We start from the raw sequence: 12,347 nt of genomic DNA on the forward strand, positions 1-12,347 counted from the left end.
TGGGCACCGGTTTGAGTCCTGGCTGCTCCATTTCCAATCCAGCTCTCTGCTGTGGCCTGAGAAAGCAATGGAGGATGGCCCAAGTCCTTGGGCCCCTGCACCCACATGGGGGACCTGGAAGAAGCTCCTGGCTCCTGGCTTCAGATCGGCACAACTCCGGCTGGTAACAGCCAACTGGGGAGTGAACTAGTGGGTGGAAGATCTCTCTCTCTCTGCCTCTCCCTCTGTGTGTAACTCTGACTTTCCAAATAAATCTTTTAAAAAAACAGCATGTAGTTTGTATTTTGTAACCCAGTGGGATTATCTGGGTTGTTTTGTTTGATTGGATTGTTTACTCCACCCACAACTAAAGAAATCATTGCTTCTTGAATACCACATATTCCCTTCGTTCAGTCCTTTATTTGTATTTTTTTCCCACTTTATAGAGAGCTGTTCCAGGTCTCTGTGGATGGCACCTTTTCTGAGTCCTGGAATGTCTGAAAGTATTTCTCTCTTATTCTTATGCAAAAACAGTCCTCTGGGAGACCTCAGAACTCTGGAAGCCCCCTGCAACTGTCTTCTCACATTCAGTAGCGCAGGGAAGCAGGCCAGCACCACGCTACTTCTTCCTTTGAAATAAGCGTATTTTTATTTCTCTCTTTTAGTATTTATAGACTTACAATATAAAATTCCATAAAATATGTCCAAGTGCAATCATAAATCAGGGGTTTCTTTTGATATAAAGATTTAAATATTCAGAGCAAGAAATTTTTATTTCTTTCCCTCCATCTACTTCATTATATATTTCTGGAACTTCTTTTTATATAAAGAAGTTTTGAGCCATTTGATCTAGTCTCGTATAGTTGTTTTTATGATTTTCGCTTCTTTTTAATATCAATGTTCACCATTAAAATAAAATGAAAATGTAACAAGATTGCCTTTTCATTTAATCATATGATTCAATTTTTTTTTTTTTTTTTTTTTACAGGCAGAGTTAGACAATAAGAGAGAGAGAGAGAGAAAGGTCTTCCTTTTCTGTTGGTTCACCCTCCAAATGGCTGCTACAGCCAGCACACTGCTCCAATCCGAAGCCAGGAGCCAGAAGCTTCCTCCTGGTCTCCCATGCGGGTGCAGGGCCCAAGGACTTGGGCCATCCTCCACTGCCTTCCCAGGCCAGAGCAGAGAGCTAGACTGGAAAAGGAGCAACTAGGAGAGAATCCGGTGCCCCAACTGGGACTAGAACCTGGGGTGCTGGCGCCGCAGGCGGAGGATTAGCCTAGTGAGCTGCAGCGCTGGTCAATTTTTCTTTTCTTTCTTTCTTTCTTTTTTTTTTTAAATTTTTTGACAGGTAGAGTGGACAGTGAGAGAGAGACAGAGAGAAAGGTCTTCCTTTTCCATTGGTTCACCCCCCAAATGGCCGCTGTGGCCAGCACACCGTGCTGATCCGAAGCCAGGAGCCAGGTGCTTCTCCTGGTCTCCCATGCGGGTGCAGGGCCCAAGCACTTGGGCCATCCTCCACTGCACTCCCGGACCACAGCAGAGAGCTGGCCTGGAAGAGGGGCAACCGGGACAGAATCTGGCGCCCCGACCGGGACTAGAACCGGGGGTGCCGGCGCCACAGGCGGAGGATTAGCCTGTTGAGCCGCGGCGCCGGGCCCCGGCCAATTTTTCTGCCAACATCCTTTGCATCTCCAAAAATCCCGTTCGCTCTCTGGTAAAACCATCTCGCAGCGCCTTGCTTCTTGCTGCCGTCATCGCCTCAACCTTGAACACCTCCCAGCCGGCCGTCACCGGCTTCACGACGCCTCGCTTGTCCAGGTTCCTCCCGAGTCCCCGTTTCACTCTGAGGACTTTCTTCCCGTACCTGAAGGCTTTTCTCAGAAAGGAGGTCAAGAGACTGCAAGGCCGGTAGGGGAGGGCGGGTTTCACTCACTGTCCCTCGTGTGGGTGGACTTCGAGCCCAAAGGGGAGGCAACCCTGTGTTTTTTGGATTGTTCGTTTCCTTAACTGGTCTTAGCTGCAGAAAACCGAGGTGCGCTCACCCTCCCGCCCGCGGCACGTGATCATCCGCAGTCTGTGAAGGGCCCCTGGTCTTATTCTCTCTCGTTATCTCCCTCCCTGTGCTCATCAGCCCCTCTCCAGACGGTGGTCTTAGCAGGGTGTCCGCTCCGGGCAGCTCTGTGGGACCCCACTGCCAGGAACCTTCATTCGTGGCAGGCAGGGGCCTCTGAGTGTCCTGCACTTGTTGATTCTCTCTCTCTCTCTCTCTCTCTCTCTCTCTCCTTTCACTAATTGGACAGAGGTGGCTGAAGGTGTGACAAGCCTATTACTTTTTTGGCAACTGTCCTCTTAAGGCAATGAGTTTCAGTGGGCCAGAATCCCTCTTCCATGAGCTTTCCCTAGATGCCTTTATATAAAGATTTATTTGTTCGAAAGTCAGAGTTAACACAGATAGAGAAAGAGAGGCGAGAGAAAGAGAGAGAGAGATCTTCCATCTGCTGGTTCACTCCTCAATTGGCTACAATGGCTGGAGTTGTGCTGATCTGAAGCCAGGAGCCAGGAGCTTCTTCCAGGTCTCCCATGCAGGCGCAGGGTCCCAAGGACTTGGGCCATCTTCCACTGTTTTCCCAGGCCACAGTAGAGAGCTGGATCAGAAGTGGAGCAGCTGGGTCTCGAACCAGCACCCATATGGGATGCCAGCACTTCAGGCCAGGTCGTTAACCCGCTGTGCCACAGTGCCAGCCCCTCCCTAGACACCTTTTGACATTTTGGGTGCGCAAAGACTTCACTTCTATTTCTAGTAGCTTCATAGGGTATCTCCTTTGTTTGAGGACACATCAGAGAGATATTAGACAAGAGAAAAAGTCACACTTGTGGCTTTAAATTGTCATCCCATATGGGTACCAGCTCATGTCCCTGCTGCTCTGCTTCTGATTCAGTTCCCTAATGGCCTGGGGGAAGCAGCGGAAGATGGAGCTGGTATTTGCACCCCTGCCATCCACGTGGGAGACCCAGATGAAGCTCCTGACTTCTGGTTTGGCTTGGCTCAGCCCTGGCCATTGCAGCCACTTGGGGAGTGAACCAGTGGATGAAAGATCACTCTATCTCCCTGACTCTCCCTCTCTCTTTCAAATAAATAAATAAATCTTTAGGAAAAAAAATTGTCATTTGGCCCATCGGAGGGGAATCTGTAGGACTCAAGATGATGCTGGAGTTCTTCCTCACTACCAAGAGAAACAGTCCCAATGCTTGGCACGCCTCTATTTTGCTAATAGACCTGAGCAAAGATGCAAATGTGAGAAAGATGCAAATGTGGGTCAAGGGACTTATTCAATTAATCTCTCCCCTTGACCGTAAGCTACAGAAAGGCAAAGAATATGTTGGTTTTGCTCAGCCCCAACTCTCCAGGGTCTAGAATACAGCAGCTGACACACAGTAGGCATTCAATAAATATCTGTTCAATGAATGAGCAAATCTTCAGCAAAAATACTGGGCAGCCAAGTGGAATCTACAATGAAATGTAGGGCTTCAGCTGCCTGCACAGCTCTGTGTCTGGACCCCAGGGACAGGGCGAGACAGGAGCTGCAGAGCGTTGCTTCCTGGTGGCAGTGGGACAAGGGGTCAGGGGACAATGTCCTGTTCCCCCTGTTCTGGCAGGCTTTGGACAACAAACTCAGAACCTGATCCAGCTGAGAGCAAACGTGCAGATACACAAGAGCCAGTGGAGTGTACACAAATCACGATCATGCTACTGTGGTCACTCAGGGGCGCACAGAAGCAAAGCAGCATTTGACAGTGGTGCGGTCAAGCCCATGGCCTGGTCGCACAGCCACGGAAACCTTTCTGGTATTTGAGAAGAGATTCATGCAGATTCACGGGGCGAGGAAAGGAAGGAAGATCCTCCTCCTCCCTCCTCTTCCCTCCTCTCCTTCCTCTTCCCCCTCCTCTTCCCCCTCCTCTTCCTGGACAAATGAGGGCCACGGGAATTAGGGCATCGGCGCTGTGCTGATGAAACAAAACCCCAGTGACAGGGCCTTGAATGTGTCTGCATTTTCCCTCACATATCCAGAAAGTGGAGTCTGGAAATGGACACTTCCACTGGCCTCCAGACGAGCACCTTGTGTCTGGGTCTGAGGCAGCTGCTCCGGGCACTGCCATTTCTCAGCTACCAAGAGAGGGAGAGGAGAGGACAGACGTGGAAGGCAACCTGCTTGCCTCTTACAGACACGCTCTGCGGGCGGCCATTCGGCACTGCGGTAAAGAGGCCGCCTGGGTTGCCCACATCCCGATCACAGTGCCCGGGTTCAAGTCCTAGCTGCTCTTCTGATTCCAGCTTCCGGGAAATGTGCATCCTGGGAGGCAGCCGGTGATAGCTCAGTACCAGCTCCACGGGAGGCCCTGATTCAGTTCCCAGCTCCTGGCTTCAGTCTTGGCCACTGGGGAAGTTTAGGAAGTCACTCACCTCATTGGGGCGCTCTCTCCACTGCCTCTCAAATAAACACAAAAGCTAATTAATTAATTAAAAGATGATGAGTCACATGACCATACCTACCTGTCCAGAGGCTGAGAAATGCAACCTCTGGCAGGGTAGAAAAGAACAGATTATAGTGGACAACGAGTACTTTCTACTGCAGGAGACAAGGTCATTAATCCAGAAAAACATATTTATTTCTCAATGCCACTTCATGTTTGTCGAGATGTTGACACAAGCACCTATTTCACAGGCTACAGCAGGAAACCTACTGGTCCACCCAACCCCCAGTCACAGTGAACGCTCTGCCCCAGAGTCTCCCCAAACCCCAGACATTTTAGAATCAACTTTACCATTTTTACCATATTTACCCTGCATGCCCCTCGCAAAACTGTGTGGCAGCTGCTCCTGATCTCATCACCGGCCCTACACGCCTCCTGCCAGGTCCCTCGCTTGTCCCCTCCGCAACAAGAGCGTGCATTCCAGAATGAAACATTACAGTGATCAGAGTGTTCTAAACCAGTGGTTCTCAACGTTGCTGCACATCAAAGCCACCTGGGGAACCATAAAAACCCACGAGTATCTAGACCTCCGGGGAGACCAATCACATCAGAATCCCTAGGGGGGTTTCCAGATTGCAGGCATTGCTAAGAATTCCCCAGGGAACTCCTTTGTGTAAAAGGAAATAGATCTACCAGCTCTCTGCTATGGCCTGGGAAAGCAGTAGAGGATGGCCCAAGTCCTTGGGTCCCTGCACCTGCGTGGGAGACCCAGAAGAAACTCCTGGCTCCTGGCTTTGGATGGGCACAGCTCCGGCCATTTGGGGAGTGAACCAGCAGATAGAAGACTTCTCTTTTTTCTCTTTTTGCCTCTGCCTCTCTGTAACTCTGCCTTGCAAATAAAATAAATAAATCTTAAAAAAAAAAAAAAAAAAGGAAAGCGATCCAGACAGAGCCTTAACATTGGGAAGTACTGCTGGGAGGGGGTGTTGGGCCAAGTAGTTAGGATGCCATTTGAGAAGCCCGTGGAGCATGTGTCGGTACAGTGGTCAAGCTGCCACCTGGGCCTGGGTTCAAGTCCTGGCTCCACTCCCAATTCCAGCTTCCTGCCAATGTACACCTTGGGAGGGAGCTGGTAATGACTTGAGTTGTTGGGTCCCTGCCACCTGTGCGGAAGATCCAGATGAAGTTCCTGGCTGCTGGCCTTGGCCTCGCCCAGCCCCAGGTATTGTAGACATTTGGGGAGTAAACTAGAGGATGGAAGATGTCTGTCGCTGTGTATCTGCCTCTCACATAGATATAAAGACCCATCATGTTTAAGAAATAAAACGAGACACCTGCCTCCCATATTGGAGTGCCTGGGTTGAGTCCCAGCTCTGGCTCCCAGTTCCAGCCTCCTGCTAATGCACACCGTGGGAGGCAGTGGTGAGGGCGCAAGGAGTTGGATCCCTGCCACGCAGGTGAGAGGCCCAGATGGAGTTCCCAGCTCCTGGCTTCAGCCTGGCCCACCTGCTGTTGTGGGCATTCAAGGAGTGATCCAGAGTACAAGGGGTCCTTCTTTCTATCTGACTCTGTATTTCTCTACCTCTCAAGTAAATAAGGAAAACAATAATTTTTAAAGTAATATTACTAAATGTCTGCAAAAGGTAGTTCTACTCCTTAAGAAGAGAGCGCCTTGCTTGGCCCTGGCCGGGACGGTCTAGCTCAAAGAACCCTAACATCACATTTACACCCATCCTGGGTAGGGGAGCGAGGAGACACGGATTTCTTTCCCTTTAGTGGGTCAGCAAGACAGAAGAGGATGTAGATTTTCCCCAGGTCCACTCAGCAAGATCCCAACTCCCACTCCCAAGCTCCAGCAAGACTTTCCCCATCCTGCAATGGCCGGAGCGGCGCCGACCTGAAGCCAGGAGCCAGGAGTTTCCCACGTGAGTGTACGGGGCCCAAGCACCTGGGCCGTCTTCTACTGCTTTCCCAGGCCACAGCAGAGAGCTGGATCTGAAGCGGAGCAGCCAGGACTAGAACTGGCATATGGGATGCGGGTGCCGCAGGCGGAGGATGAACCAGCGCCGGCCCCTTGTCTACTTTCTGCGCATCCTCAGTGAGGCTGCCTTGCATCTCCTCACCGGGCCCTGAGCACAGGGACTTCTGCCCTCACTGGGCAGGTACGGAGCAAGCAAGCAGCACAGAGTCTCAGCCATCAACCCGAAGCCTCTTTCTGCCCCGGGGCCCTCGGGGAGGGTCTGACCACTGAAGCCCCGTTAGCGCCAACACGCAGGCTCCAAAAAGGCATCCAGGGAACAGAAGGGTGTCGCCCTTCCGTTATTCCCGTTCTGCACTGTCACTCTGACAAGCTCGGGCTGACACGGGGCCATTAATTTTTCATGCCGCCCTGCTGCAGACACATAGATTTGTTTGGAGCAGTGATAAATGAAATGCAAATGTGGCTGCGAGCCGGGGGCTGAGCCGCCTGGACGACGGGTCACAGCAGGCTCCAGCCTCAGCCTCCCCTGCCTCCCGTGAGGCCGGCGGCTGCTGCTTCACATGGCTGTGAGGGCCACCCCGAGCAGAGGTGGTGGGTGGGTGGGTGGGGAAAGGGACCAGAACCCGCACAGCTGGTAGCACGCCCTCGATATGGTGTCTGATCGCCTGTTTATCTCCATTTGGACCGTCCTGGGTAGAGGTGTTTTAATTGCAAACCACTTCCATTCTTTTTCCAGAAGCAGGCAGGGCATACATTATTAAATAAATAAATGATTAAGAAACATCTAATTATTATTACTTTCCTACTGGAAGGTTACTTCCAAGTTGCTTCTTATTAAAGTCGTTCATCACCGAGCCACCGTGCCCTTTCCCGGGGCGTTGCTCCTGGGACCAATGGGGGACGCCGCCTCTCGTGGCTCGCAGAGCTTAATAAACACGAGGATATTGATGGCTACGAATTCCTCCCTCAGCCCCAACTCCAGCGTGATGGATGGATGCTTCCGAAACATGGTGGCGATTCCTCTGGCCATTCGTCAGCACCACCGCAAACACAGGTGTCAGCGCCAGCAGCCACAGACTCTAACTGCCTCCCCCGGAGCGCACGGAGAGAAAAGCCCGCCGCGTCCCCCGCATGGGGACCTCGTCCATTTTTCACACCGCGCTGCAGTCCCTGACTTATTAAATATTTATAACAATGTCATTATTTACCAAACAAGCTACCCGACTGTGTTGACGGCCCCTGGAGCAAGACTCCTGAGTGTACAGAGCAGAGAACCCCCTCCTCCCTGCGCCCCTCCGTCCTGGGAGAACCTTTCGAGCAGAGGCGAGTGGGTCTTGCAGGCAGCTTCTCTGCCTTCCATCCAAGATGCCTCCCGAGGTCTCTCTGAGGCTTTGGTCCAGGGGGCTGTCGGGCCACCAGGGCAGGGTCCTGCTGCAGACCAAGACCCGCTGAAGAGCCGGGGACTGTCCCACGAGAGACCTCCCCACCTGCCCTGGTCCCATGGTCAGGAGCTCCCAGGTTGCCAAGCAATGGCTGCGTACAAGGCTTCCGGCAGCAGTTAAAGAACCTCATTCACTGCACAAAGATGCGTGCGGGGGACTTTTCCAAAAGTCCGCAGATGATGGAATTGAAAGGTAAGCTTAGTGGTGGTGCTTGGCTTCACAGTTAAGATGCCGCTGGGACTCCTGCATCCCTTATCCAAACACCTGGGTCCAAGTGCCAGCTCTGCTGATTCTAGCTTCTTGCTAATGCACGCCCTGGGAGACAGTGGAGACTTCTGCCTCTGCCCAACTAGTGAATTTCCACTAGTTGGGTCCATGTCAGGGGAGACTGGCTCCCGACTTTAACCTGGCCCACCCCTAGCCACTGCAGACACTTGGAGAGTGAACAAGTGAACAAGGTGGGAGATCTCTGTCTCTCCACCTTTCAAATGAATAAATCATTTTTCAAAGTTTGCTTTGATGCAAAAGTTTTTGAAGCCCATGCAGTTTTTTTCATCACACACACACTTCCCTGCGAGCTTTTTGGAGACTCTTTGGATGCATGTATTGGAGACTTGACACTGACATAAATGTTTCTTTTAATTCCAACTGTCCAGGGACTTCCTGAATTCCCCTCACATGGAACAGTGTCAGGCCCGGGGCACTGCCCTGGGTGCTCAGGGGCCAGATGCTATGGCTGGCCTCCCAGCATGGCTCTCTCCAGGGAAATGTGCCTACTACTTTCTTCTCTTCCCTTACAACTTGGTCATAGGCCAGTGACCCGGATCCTGCTCAGTGGGATCTGAAGGCGGCTTTGCAGACAGCGATGGTCACTCTGGGAAACACTGTGCTATAGATTCCTCCACCCTCAGGTGGATGTTCTTGCATTACAGGTCTGTGGCCAGCACTGGAGCCCAGATCTGAGGACAGAGGCCAAGGTGCTGAGAATGACAGAAGTGCCCTGGTCCTCAACGACACCGTGAAAGCACTGAGCCCATCCTTGCCCCTGCCAGGCCTCTGAACTTCTGAGTGAGGAGGCTTTTAATAATTTCTTTCTGGGGCCAGCGCTGTGGCACAGCAGGTTAATGCCCTGGCCAAAGCACCAGCATCCCATATGGGCGCCGGTTCGAGACCTGGCTGTTCCATTTCCGATCCAGCTCTCTGCTATGGCCTGGGAAAGCAGTAGAAGATGGCCCAAGTCCTTGGGCCCCTGCACCCACGTGGGAGACCTGGAAGAAGCTCCTGGCTCCTGGCTCCTGGCTTCAGATCGGCGCAGTTCCAGCCGTTGCAGCCAATTGGGGAGTGAACCAGCGGATGGAAGACCTCTCTCTCTCTCTCTCTCTCTCTCTCTCTCTCTCTCCGGCCATTGCAGCCAATTGGGGAGTGAACCAGCGGATGGAAGACCTCTCTCTCTCTCTCTGCGTCTCCTCTCTCTGTGTAACTCTTTCAAATAAATAAATAAATAAATATTTAAAAAAATAATTTCTTTCTTGCACTGTTAGAATACTGCGATAATGAAAACTGTTGCAGGCACGATCCATGCTAAAATTAGAGGGCCAACATTTGCAGAGACACAGGACATTCGTATGGCCTTTAAAAGCATCTCCACCAAGATAAAGAGTGACGATGAGGGGAGAAGCAGGAACTTTGCCACGGGAAGCCCTCTGTCACCAAGCAGTCAAGGTTAAAATCACCCGATTTCAGACATACGAAAGCCTCCGTATAACCCCACGAAGCTCTGGGAAGTACAAATTGCTTTTGTGACATCCTGGCCCCCAAATGCAAAACCTCAGCCAATTCACAAGCACCCATGAGACAAACCCCGAACCGAGGGACAGTCTGGAGAAGTGGCTTACTTCACAGGTGTCAAGGTCACGAAAGACTATGAAGGAGACCAGAAGAACCAAGGACACAGGAAAACTAACTGCACTGTGGGATCTGGGATTGAATTCTGGTACAGGAGGGGGAAAAAGGCATTAGAGGAAAAACTGACGAAGCCAGATCAACTCTGCAGTACGGTTAAGAGTATTGCACCAATGTTAACCCCTGGTTTTCACAACCGTATCCTGGTTAGACAAGCTGCTGCCAATGAGGCGCTCCTCAATCATTACCAGAAAGTATAAATTTCATTATTTCCCACATTCGCTGCCATAAATATGACTTGGGGATTACAAAGAACAGGACTGTGTACAATACAAAAATATTCCCTTACTGTACTTGCATGTGTTAACTGTAACTTTTCCTATTTAATATTATATAGGGTATTGGAAATCTTTAAACACACACACACACACACTCACACACAAGCTTTGAGTAAGACAGGCCTAGGTTCTTAGCCAACATGCACCATTCACGACAGGTGTGGCTTTTAGGCGAGTGGTTTGCTCTAAGTGTGAAGTTGAAATAACGGGGCTGACTGCGGCTGGACGCTGTCACTTACAGCAGAAAGCAACCAGAACGCGACAGGCATCCGAGCACAGGCAGACAAAAGGTCCTGCTCTCATGGGAGCTGCAGTCCGGTGTGGAAGACAAGTGATGACACTGGGGCCAAGTGAGAAGGAGCGGCAGGGGCCGGGGGGGGGGGGCTGCAGCAGAGCAGGGTGGCATGAGACACAGCAGCAGGGCAATGGGGCGGTCGTGCGAGGACTCTTGTAGGTGCCCTTAGAGAAAGGACAGCCAATGAACACACAGTGGGAGGGCATTCCCCGCAGGGCAAGGAGCCAGCGGCCAAGCCCCGTGGTCAGGATACTCGAGGGAGGCTCTGTCTGAAGAAGAGTGGTAGAGGGTGGGGCTGTGGTCTGAGTGGTGGTGTCTGCCGTGGAAGAGGAGCTGGACAGGGCTTGCCAATGGAGGAGATGTAGGGAGGGGCTGGGGGGTCGAGGGAAGGGGCAGCTTCAAGGATGGGGCCCTGGATCCTGGTAGGGGTGGACGATGCTATCATACAAAGCTGGGAGGAAGGATAAAGTGGAAAATGAACCATGTTTTGTTGTATCCTTCCATATCTTTTATTTTTTATTTATTTATTTATTTGAGAGGTAGAGTTATAGACAGTGAGAGGGAGAAACAGAGAGAAAGGTCTTCCATCCGATGGTTCACTCCCCAAATGGCTGCAGCGGCCGGAGCTGCGCCGATCTGAAGCCAGGAGCCAGGAGTCTCTTCCTGGTCTCCCACGTGGGTGCAGGGGCCTGAACACTTGGGCCACCTTCTACTGCCTTCCTAGGCCATCAGTTGAGAGCTGGATCAGAAGAGGAGCAGCCAGGACTAGAACCAGCATCCATATGGGATGCCAGTGCCACAGGTGGAGGATTAACCTACTGTGCCATGGCACCAGCCCCTTGTTTTTTAATTTTTAAAAACATTTATTTTATGTGAAAGAGTTAGAAAGAGGAAGAGACAGAGAGAGATCCATCTTCCATCCTCGGGTTCAATCCCCAGATGGCTGCAATGGCCAGCACTGGGCTGGGCTGAAGCCAGCAGCCAGGAGCTTCTTCCAGGTCTCCCACGTGGGTACAGGGGCCCAAGCACTTGGGCCACCTTCTGCTGCCTTCCCAAGTGCATTAGTAGGGAGCTGGATTGGAAGTGGAACAGCCAGGACTTGAACCAGTGCCTATATGAGATGCTGATGTCACAGGCAGCGGCTTTACCTGCTGTACCACAGCACCGGCCCCAAACAGATTTATTTGTTCATTTGAAAGGCAGAGTAACAGAGGGAGAGAGGAAGAGACAGAGATAGCTTCATCTGCTGGTACATTTCTCAAATGGTCACAACGGCCAGGGGTAGGCCCAGGCCAAAGCCAGGGGCCAGGAACTCCATCCAGGTCTCTCACAGGTGCATTAGCAGGGAGCTGGATCAGAAGTGGAGCAGCCAGGACTCGAACTGGCACCCATATGGGATGTCAGCATCGAAAGCAGCAGCTTAACCCACTGCACCACACTCCCCCACCCCTCATTGTTTTAATATCAATTTATCTCCACCCTTCCATTGCTTCAGGAAGCCAGCCCCAGATAGGGTCAATCATTACTAACCGTCTGTCTCTTCCGGATGGGCAGTTCAGCCAAACTAGGGGAGGGCCTTTTCTTTCTCTGCTCACTGGTAGCTCCTGAGCCCCCGACTGGTGCTCCCCAAACACTTGTTAAATGAATGCCCAATTTTCATGGAATGACCCAAAGGCAGAGCCTTTTAAAAACTACCACCCAGCTTTGAGTTACTCTGTTCCTACCACCAGCGGAGGAATAAGGTGGAGGCGCTGGAGAAAGACAGCTTCACCTGGGGCCTTAAATCAGAAAGCAACCAGGAAACAGAAGAGAAGAAGGAACAGGGACTAGAAATGAATCCTCCTGTGGCTGGAGAGTAAGTGTTAGCACACACCGGCTGGACAGTAAGTGAAGGGCGGATATTGGGGGCAGTGGGTTAAGCTGTTACTTAGGACACC

This window comes from Lepus europaeus, chromosome 21, assembly GCF_033115175.1.
Source record: "Lepus europaeus isolate LE1 chromosome 21, mLepTim1.pri, whole genome shotgun sequence".
NCBI lineage: Eukaryota > Metazoa > Chordata > Mammalia > Lagomorpha > Leporidae > Lepus > Lepus europaeus.